The following is an 11,202-nucleotide window of genomic DNA, read 5'->3' on the forward strand; positions in this document are numbered from 1 at the left end:
TAGAAAATGCAATTGCACTTGCATAAGAATAGAGACTTTGTATTGTTACTGAATTATCCACATATCTGTGTGACTCAGGATTCAGAGGTGCTGTGAATCTGAATCAGGTAGAGTAGCTCCTGGACTGCTTATCTTCACATCTCACAGAGTTGCACAGTTCCTTCCGTAATGATCTCCTAGAGCCGCCGCTGGGATGAATTTACTATTCGGTTGGCTGTAATGCACATTAATAATTCAAATATATAGGACAATATATCAGAGATATTTAAAATAGTGCAAATTTGCCACATTTTTATGCTGCTTCAAAATTGATAGTGTGGGCAGTGTTTTAAATGCACTCAAAACCTGATATATATTTAATGGCTGCTGTACTTTGTCATAACATCCATTTTTAATTATCAAGAATATTGGCCAAGTTGCTAATATTTCTTAAGCAGATTTTATATATTGTCAAAGTAGTTAAATTACCGACACACACTTCATTTTTCACTTCATTTTTTTAAGCATAGCATTTCAGGAGAGAGAGTGAGAGAGCTCTGTCTGGATCTTTCCAATTAAGGGTAGGTGCAGGTTACTGAGGTGGCAGAAAGAACATGCAGAGATTATCTGCTCTTTAGCCAGGCATGTGGGGAAACTCAAGATCTGTGATCCTTTTTGAACAATGGAAGCAAGGAATAAAGAAATATTTTGATATATTTCAGGACTGCTAACTTGAATAAAATATTGCGGAGGCCCAGGTAAGCCCCGCCCTGTACATGACGCGGTCACATGACGCGGTGCACAAACACCATTTGAATGGCAGTGCCCATCAACTTTTTTGGAGGGACAGCCAAATATTTTATTGTGGGGACTGAAGCGCCCATGGCCTCTAGGAGTTGGCTCCTATGATACATTTATATATGCATTGTTGCATGGTGGCCCAACCTTCTAGCTGAGGTCAGACAAGACCCCTCCTGCTTGATCATCCAGTACCTACTGAACTCTGCGCAACTCTGCTGAGCAGGGTTTGGATTTGGTGTAATTTTATGCTCGCTTAATTTACACCAGCTTGCTGAATGGAGAAACATAATCACTAGGAAAACCAGAAATTTGGGGAAATGCTACTGTTGGCTAAGACCAAAGTTGGGCAGCAAGAGTTAAAATGGGGTATACAAACTGACCAGCAAGAAACACAGGAGAACTAGAAAACAGAATAAGCCAAAATAGAATTTGGTCTTCATGGTGAAAGAGATTCCTACTCTTTAGCTAAACATTTTTGCTCAGCCCCAGCCCCCACTCTAAATCATACCTTTCCATCACTTCTTTGCAGAGAAGAAGTTAAAGGTTTAGTACACCATGTGAGCGTGTAGGGTTTTGTTTTTATTTCCAGATACTATGCAGATATTATTTCCAGAGTTCCCTGCATGATGCTTGGCTCCTTCCAATGCTCCTGGATTAGAGGTGCATCCAGTGTGTAGCCACACTGGGTTATTATGGGCTTTCTTTCACTCTTTGCCAAGAATTGGGTATTTGCAATTGCCCACTCCTGAAAGCAAATTAGCAAGTTTTGTATTTCATTCTATGTCCTTGGTTGGCAATTGCTTTTTAATTAAGAAGCTGTATTTTGAATTGAGCAAGGAGGCCAGAATTATTGGCGTAACCACAGACATGCTCCCTTGTGAAACAGACACAGTCAAGGAGACCTTTAACCCTTTCATTCCCCAGCCCACAGTGAATAACTAAAAGTATTAAGAAACATCTGCAGTGTTTGCCTTTTAGTGCATCTCAGCTGCACTAAAAGATGTCTACTGAGTTGTGCAAGGAAGCGCTTTGCCAAAGGAGGGGGCTATAGACAGCACGATATATTTTGCCACTGTAAATAACAACAACAACAACAACAATTTATTATTTATACCCTGCCAATCTGGCTGGGTTTCCCCAGCCACTCTGGGTGGCTTCCAACTGAATATTAATAGTACAATACAGTAGAACCTCGACTTACCACCACCCCTACTCACGAACAATTTGACTCGTGACCATGGCAAACCCTGAAGTAAATACCGGATTTGCCATGATTCATGCACATACAGAAGTGGCTTCTGCTGTCTTTACATGCGCAGAATGGCACTGCTGCCAAATGCGCATGCGCAGAACGGCACTTCTACCAGCAACCTGGATCAACTCACGAACAGACCTACGGAACGGATTCCATATGTGAGTAGAGGTTCCACTGTACAGCATTAAACATCAAAAACTTCAGATAACAACAACAACAGCAATACCTTTATTGCCAATGTACAACCTGTGTACAATGAAATTAAATGAGCCTCCCTCCCCCTCACTCAAACACTCAGTCTCATTGCACTCTGTGTGCTTATCGCACAACACACCACCTCGCAAGTCAGTTCTGCTAAGTTATTTTCTGTTCAACAGCTTAACAACCCATGGATAGAAGCTATTTTTTAGCCTGTTGGTACGGCGGATTATACTTCTATATCTCCTGCCCGAGGGTAGAAGATTAAAGAGGTGGTGGCCGGGGTGTGAGTCATCCCTGAGAATTTTTCTTGCTCTCCGAAGGCAATGATCCCTTGCGATGTCATCTAGCGGGCCCATGATATGTGCTGTATTCACCACCCTTTGTGGAGACTTTCTGTCCATGGCTGCCAAGCCAGCATACCACACTGTAATACAATATGAAACGACACTTTCTATTGTGGACCGGTAAAAGGAGTTCATCAATTGTTGCTTAACATTATTCTTTCGCAAGACCCTGAGGAAATGGAGTCTCTGCTGGGCCTTTCTGACCACCTAAGGTATGTTGATTTTCCAAGTGAGGTCCTCACTAAGGTAAACTCCCAGGAATTTAAAGGAGGAGACTCTCTCCACACAGACCACCCCCCCCCGATATACAACGGGGCAGGTTCCCCGCTCTTCCTCCGGAAGTCCATCACCATCTCCTTTGTCTTACTAATATTTAGGTGCAAGTTATTCTCTAAGCACCATGTAGATACTTTTTGAACTTCCTCCCGTATGCTGTTTCATCTCTGCCTGCAATTAGGCCCATTATGGTAGATGGCTTTTAAAAGTAAGATAGTTGCTTATTTCCTTGACAGCTGATGGGACGGCGTTCCACAGGGCAGGTGCCACTACCAAGAAGGCCCTCTGCCTGTTTCCCTGTAACCTCACTTCTCACAGTGAGGGAACTGCCAGAAGGTCCTTGGCACTGGACCTCAGTGTCTGGGCAGAACGATGGAGGTGGAGATGCTCCTTCAGGTATACAGAACCAAGGCCATTTAGGGCTTTAAAGGTTAGCACCAACACTTTGAATTGTGCTCGGAAACGTACTGGGAGCCAATGCAGGTTTTCCCCAGTACAAAACAGCCTGACATCCTACCTCATGGTAGGATCAATGCTATTGGAGACGGAACTGGACACCCGGGACCTCTAGCTGCCTTTGCTTGTGCTACATTGTTTCTTATCATAGGGAATTGTCATTATTATGAACCAGGCTCTGGTGATCATCTTAGTGAAAATCCTGTCGTACAAATTTATGCTCCTTGTAAACTATAAAAGAAGGGCTTCAAGACACTTCCAGGCCATCGTTATTTCTGAATGAGACTGAAGGATGTACCAACAAATTCAGGTTGCACAAAGATAGTTGATTGGGAGGGCTACCGTTAAAGGGTTTTTTAAAAAAAACTTTTTGTGGTTTTATTGTAAGGTTTTATGTTTTTATTGCTGTAAACCACTTTGTCCTGCCCTCCAGGAATTGAGCTGTGACTACTTTTCCCATTCACTTTTATTGAGAGAAAGCTTTGGTACATTAGCCCCTCGAGGCACTTCAGACAATACACATAGATAAGCCTTTATTCTTTCCTACACAATGCAGGCTTTGCTAATCCTCTCTTTCGCTACCCTAACAGCCAAGCTACACTCTAGAAAGTTGAATGGACCTTGTAGTTGGGGCAGACTTTGGTAATATGTTGCCCAGAATGAGGACAAAATTTGGTGCCCCCTTTTATTTATGATTTATGTTATTTATTAGATGTTTACATTAGATTTATTATATTATTAGTTATTATTTTGCGCCCCCCTCAGCTCTGTGCTCTGTGTGGGAGAACCACCCAAACTGCCCTAAATCCAGCACTGCTTGTAGCCTCTCTGTCAGCCCTAAATACCAAGGGGGTTGAAGCAAGGATGTTCTCTCAGATGGTCACTCTGTTTTTCCATCTGTTGCCCCATCCGCTGCCTGCATTTCTCCTTTGCGATCAAGTGAATAGGGCTGGTGTTATGTACTGAAGTTCTCACCCTGGGCCAGCAGGGGGATACTGTAGATAGTTTTCACTCAGGTCCACATATGCAAATAAGGGATTGAAAGTGATGTTCAGTGATTGGATAGTTACAGAAAATGGTTACTGTTGCGTTCTAGTGGAGCTCTATATAAGCAGGCTGGCTGAACCCTTCAGTTCAGTTCTGTTCTGGCCTGTGAATAAACAAGAGCTGTTTGAAGGATCGCTGTGTCGTCTGATATGTTCACCCACAACTTAAGAGGTGGCACCTCCAAGAATTGCTCTTCCTATTGCAGGGAGTAAAACAAACAAACAAAAACCCTGCTTACTCTGAACATGCAGAGATTGTCTCACACACCTCCTCTCTGGAAGGAGCTGGCATGTGGAGATAGGCTAAGGTTGCTGGGGCGAGGGCATGAATAGCCTCTGATTGTTTCCCTCACGGCAGTGGGCCCCACCACAACCTGCTGGGCTGCTGCCAAGGATTTTCATTTCCCATTCCTGCACTCCTCCCCACCCTGGACTCATTCTCTTCCTGGCTCTGCCAGCCCCTGACACACTTAAATACAGTGCTTCTCTTCTGGGGGGACGCAGGGGTATGCATACCCCTCAACATTTTGTGAATCTAAGCTTTGCCTCTGTGAGGGGCAGTATTTCAATATGAGTAGGAAAATGAGAGTACCCCTAAACATTTTTTAAGAAAAAAGCACTGCTTAAATATATATACTTTTTATGATATAGCAGTATACAAATATTTTAATAAATAGCAGGTAAAACGGTAAAGGTAAGGATTCAAACCACCGACCTTCTGATCAGCAAGTCCAAGAGGCTTGGTGGTTTAGAATGCAGCGCCACCTGCTCCCAATAGCATTTATAATTTGCAGGAGGTTAAACTAAGATGAGCCTTGGGGTCACTTCCAACTCCACAGTTCTATGATTCAATGAAGTAAAATAAATAATACATAAAATATCCCTAAAGACGAGTGGGTGGTATCCAGTTAATGCATACTGACATGCAGGGATTTACGCTTGTGAAACAGAAGTTCTCCCTCTCTTTCCCCTTGCACCCTCTCCCAAAACTGTTCTAAGGGTTCCTCCAACCCTCTACAGAAGATTTGGAGAGAGTGGGGAGCACATGGTGGGAGAGAAGATGGGAAAACTCAAATGTGCCAGCATAAATCCTTTCTCTGACAAGACACATTAGTAAGATATTGCCCTACATTTTCTTGGGCTGAACCCAAAAACGTTTTGGAGAACTTGTTCATTTACTGAGTGTCCTGGCTAGTGAAAATAGGATAAGCAAAATTCTGCGCTAGTTGCTCTGGGTTTTTTTTTAAAAAACAATTTATTTATTTTATTTTTTTATAAATAGGCTAGCTCTGCTGGGTGCAGTTATTTTTCTTTCATGACTGCAGTTTGAACAAGCTGCCCCAGGGAGTCATTATGAAAGCAGTTGCAATGTTTATTATCAGTGCAGGCAGCTTTTCTTATTCCTTTAGCAACAATCCATCATGTCCCCTTTGATTAGGCACTATTTCTCATTCACTCTGTTTGACGGGGCTGGAAACCTTTCCTTTCCTTTCCTTCCCCCAAACTGGATGAAGCATAGCAGTTTGAGCTCTGGAGCCTTCTGAGCCCAAATGCATCTTAACTGAAAGAAAGTAACTAAACCATCTTTCAACATCCTCTCCATCCACAAGGCTGTGTCTGTTGCTATTTTTGTTGATTTGATTAATCAGCAATTAAAACAAGAATTCCTTGGATACCTAGATCCTGGTTTGGGGCAAGTACTCCTTGGTGAGAAAGCCCCAGCAGTGATTTAAAATCACAAAACATACAGCAAGGTAAAGTATGGAAATAAAGGCTGTTAGACCTTTAAAATCTCCTATTCTAAGTTGCTTACAAAGTTCCTCACTTCCCCTAGCATAGAAAGAGATCACATGTTTGGTAAGCTAAAATTGGCTTACTTACAAACTCCTCAAAGGTCAGATTCATTTGCTTTTCCATATAGCAGGGGGAGGAAACCAGGCAGTTTAAATGACATTACAAAAATGATAAATGCTTCTATGTTATTGTATAGAAACATAGTAATGGCTTGCTAAAGCCATGCAATCTAAGCTTGGAGCATCCAGCATAGATTTGGACTAGACAGTTCACATGGTGGAAAGAGGAAGAACAAAGGCTTTGGTAACCATTCCACTCAAGGTTTGACCTAGCTAAGCCTGGCAGGACAGCTTTTTCTATGGCCTTAACCCCTTCTCACATCCGTAAGAGCAGTGGTTTTCAACCAATGTGCTGTGGCACCCTGGGGTGCCTTGAAGGATGGTCAGGGTGCCGCAAGCAACCCTGGCCTCTGTCCCGCTTTCCTTCCTTCCCTCCTCTGATGCCCTCTCACATCTCTGCCTCACAAAGGCTTGCACGGCTGTTTGTTGCACAGCCCTGGCTACAAGTTCCGCAGGCGAATGGTGCCTCTGGGGCAGGTCAGGGGTGCTGGTTGCCAGGAGCTGAGGTGGCCTTGGTGTAAACAAGCAAGCAGGTGAGGAAGCCCAGCCAGCCAGCCCACCAGCCCTTGCTGTTGGGAATGGACAGATAAGTCCCAGGCCCTTGTGGGGCAGTGTGAGGAGACACCTCAGAGATTGGGGTGGCAGCAGCGGCTGCCCGGAGGACTCTCAAGGAGAGGGAAGAGGAGAGGAAGGCTGAGGGAACACTCCACAAGGGAGGATGTTCAGAAAAGGGTGAGAGGCTGGCAATTCTGCAGGCAAGGGGTGACATAACTGGGCTCATGAGTCCCACAGGGGTGCCACAGAAAGAATGTAGTTGACCAAGGGAGCCGTGGACTCATAAAGATTGAAAACCTATTCATTAGAGTTTAGCATGTTGGTTATATGAGGCTAGGCATATCCCAAAAAACCTTTCTCAGGCAAATATAACAGCAGCATGCACAATTAATGAACTACCCAGAGTCCCATCTTCACTCAAAGGTTCTCAAAACTGTCTTTTGGTAGGGGCTTTGTGAGAATATCAGCTGTCATTTCTTTGGTTTGACAATACACCAATTCAACAAGTCCATATTGTACCACCTCATGTACATAGTGGTATTTCACCCCAATGTGTTTGGTTCTTGCTTTGAGATCATTTCAAACAGCTTTGGTTGTCCTCCATCAGTCAGACAGATTTCTCACCACACAACCCAAAGTCCATAGTTAGTTGGTCATTCTCTGCATGCCTCAGTTGCAGCTAAATACTCTGACTCTGTGGAAGACAAAGCTACAGAATATTGTTTATAACTGACCATTTCCAAACATAAGGAGAAATCCACCTGTTGATTTGTGTCTCTGTGTAACCTAATAGTTTTGGATTGGCTGTCAGCTGGCAATTTAAGTTTACAGTTTCACATAAGTCTGCAGTGGTCAGGCTATCATGTGGTTACACACCTTACCACTCTGAGGGATGAGATCCAGGTTGTAGCACTTATTCATGTTTGGTTTACCCTTGGAAGACAATCTCTAGGTACTTATTGACATTTTGTAATGTTTGTATTTGTTTACAAGCATTGGTGCATACCCATAAATTAAACACTCCAACAGACATCCAAAGTCCACTGTCGACAGATCTTTTAGAGAAACACCTAGCCCTCAAGATGCTTTTCAAGAGCCCAAACTCAGCTGACTGTATCTAAGAATTTCTCAGTCATTTCTTCCCCAAACATCAGCCTGTCTTTGGTAAACACATACCTGAATTGCATCATCATTTACTATGGGCAGCGTGTGCCTCAGACTCTGATGGTTCTTCCTATTCAGAACATGCCTCAAAAAGGAACCATTCGTTAAGGAGCATCTAGTTATGCATGGTTATGTATCTAGTTCCCATAGCAATATATTGCTTTTACTTTGCCTAACAAAGGAATGTAGCAAACCAGAGCTATCTGGCAAAGTTGCCAATTCCTCCTCATCCCTGCAAAAATTACATCTGTATACTAGCAAATATGAAATAATTTTGCATGCCAACTGTGACATGAAAAAAAACTTGTGTGATTATTGCTAAGGTGCAGTTGCAACTTGTGTTTCCTGTTAATAATCTTAATCAATGTTTTGAATCATGTTCCCAAACCATACATGTAACACATAATGAACTGCAGAGTGCTGGCGGTCGTTCTTTATTTATACAACTCACATCTTTTTTATCCAAAGAAAATACATGACACAAAATCATCACAATATAAAGAGGCAACACATACAAAAAGGAACAACAACAAAAGATTCCTGGGATATTGTGTAATGTAAAACAAAGGGAAAAAATTAAGTTTATGCAGTGGTCTTACTTTAAACTTATCTGTCAGGGAAGTATTTAGTCACATTTATTTATAAAAATGAATTTATTTTCCATATCTTGACTAAAAGGTTCTCAAAGCTTATAACCATCACTTAAAATGCTAAAGTAATATGAAATGATAAAAACAAATCACAAACAGACAAAAGCATAACTAATAAACAGAAGCTAAAAGCTAAAAGAAGGAGATTGCCTTATTAAATTAAATGTCTCCAAAAGCATAGTGAAAAAGACATTTCAGGTGGTGTGTAAAATGACAGTAAAGTATTCCATCCACAAATGCTAGAAAGGGGTGCCAAATGGTCGTGGTCATGGCTAAGCCAGCTTTTTGCATCCACAATATGATATGCTAATAAAATGATGGAACCGCAGAAACAAATCTGTGTCTTCATTGTAGATGGGTTTCGAAGTGTGCTGCTATTTCTGCCCAGGGCTTTTTTTGAGCTGGTACTCATTGGAACCTCTCAGGCACCTCTCAGGTGGGTGCCATTGCCATTATAAGAGAACAAGGGAGGCGTTCATGGTGAGTTCCAGCACCTCTTTTTCTAGAAAAACAACACTGTTTCTGCCCAAGCTGCTCATAGAGGATAAGCAGTTTGGTCCTTATACAGAACTTTGTGAAGGGCTATAGCTCATCAGTAGATCGTCTGCCTTTACATGCAAGAGGACCCAGGTCCAATCCCTGGGATTTCCAGGTAGGGGAGGGAGAGACACCCCTGCCCCATCTGAAACCCTAGACCAGTGTTGGGGAAACTTGGATCTCCAGCTGTTTTTGGACTACAACTCCCATCATCCCTAGCTAACAGGATCAGTGACCAGGGATGATGGGAACTGTAGTCCCAAAACAGCTGGAGACCCAGATTTGGCCAACCCTGCCCTAGACAGTGTTGCCAATCAGAGTAGACAACACTGAGCTCGACAGACAGGTGACTGGCTACTCAAGAAATTTTAAAACTGCATAGGCCTGTCTACATAAACCTGTCTGCATAAAATGGTTGGCATAAATCACTTAGAGGCAACAACAACAACAACGTCAACTTCAAGGCTTTTCTCTACCTTCTTATGGGTTTTTTGTATTTATTTTTAAGCTGGAACTGAACCACATATCGCTTCAGACGGAGAACTCTGTAAAATAGGGCACACAGCCACTGTAGCTAGCCTTCATCATATTGGCACATTCAACCCCCTCCTTAAGATATTTCATATGCAGTTTCAATCTATGCAATTGGTGCCCTAATTTCTACTTATTTTTGGCAGATGATTCGTCTGAATGGCCATTTCAAAGACCTCACCTAGCTGTAGCTGCCACCTCAACTAATTCAAATACTTCCTAAGTGAAGGCTTCACATAAGCCAATTCCATTTTCCATTTCCTTTTTGAAGGGGCCAAGCTGTTCTGTCATGGTAATTCCTTTAGTAAAAGGACTCAGCTTCTTTCAACAATCTCTGCTGTTTTGGTGCCATTTTTCCCCCAGACAGATCTTCATCCACCTCTAAGCCTGACACATCATCATGTTTTATAACGCTGAAGCTTCCCCCCTTGTTCTGGCAACAGAGAATCTCTGTCTTGTATCACGTAAAAAATTATCGAAGCCAGAGCTGGACCCATGAACTTTGGCTTTGTTATTCAGTCAGGGAACAGAACTCTGGGAGTAAGGTGCCAACCTGACTGGATGATCACACACACACACACACACACACATTTTAACAAGCTATAACATTTGCAAGCGACCAAAACAAAGTTGCATTTGGCAAAAAGACCTCAGTACTTAATGCACACCAGTCTCTCTTCCCCTTCTTTGTGCTTCCCTTCTTTATATCAGACACATTCAGGCAGCTGGCAGCAATCCAGGCCTCAGCCGGGGTCCATAGCGACTGTGTCTCTGTGTGTAATATTTAGAGATGTGAAGGGCAACTGTTCAGAAATCAATACTAATGTTGTCTCTGAAAGGTAGATGAACTGGACAAGAGAGCAAATTGATTTGGGCACCCGTAATTACTTAAGAACTCATTAATGCCTAGCTAGAATCACTTAATAAACCAGACATGGGAAGTTGTCTGAAAACTGTCAATCAGGGAGGGCAGTAGAGTCTGTCATTCTTTCCCTTTCTTCTTCAGAGAAATGCTTCCTGTGTAAAAGCATCAAGTAGCACTTGAAATTTAGAGTGCTTCACATGCATTGTTTTGTATTCCCGAGGTGGGGAACCTGTGGTCTTCCAGGTGTTACTAGATTCCTCATCCCTGGCTGGGGCTGATGAGAGCTGGAGTCCAACAATGCAGTATGATTGGTCAACATTATTATCTCCATTGTGAGGGATCCGAAAGAGGATGACTTGCCTGAGGCTCCTTTGTGAGTTCATGGCAGAGATGATGCTTGAACTCAGGACTCTGACGCGTAGCATAGGCTCATCACCACTATGCTATACCAGCCCTCTAAACCCTGAGGGAAGAGGTTCCGAAAGGCTGTATATATTCTGCAAAGGTGCACAATCTGATGTTCTTTGTGTATCCTGACCCCTTTCCATGATTAGGAAGGGTGAAATAACTTAGAATCATAGACTCAGAGAATTGTGGAATTGGAAGGGTGCCTGGGGGTCATCTAGTCC

Source organism: Podarcis melisellensis, assembly GCF_964234715.1.
Source record: "Podarcis melisellensis genome assembly, chromosome: 6".
In the NCBI taxonomy this organism is placed as follows: Eukaryota; Metazoa; Chordata; class Lepidosauria; order Squamata; family Lacertidae; genus Podarcis; species Podarcis melisellensis.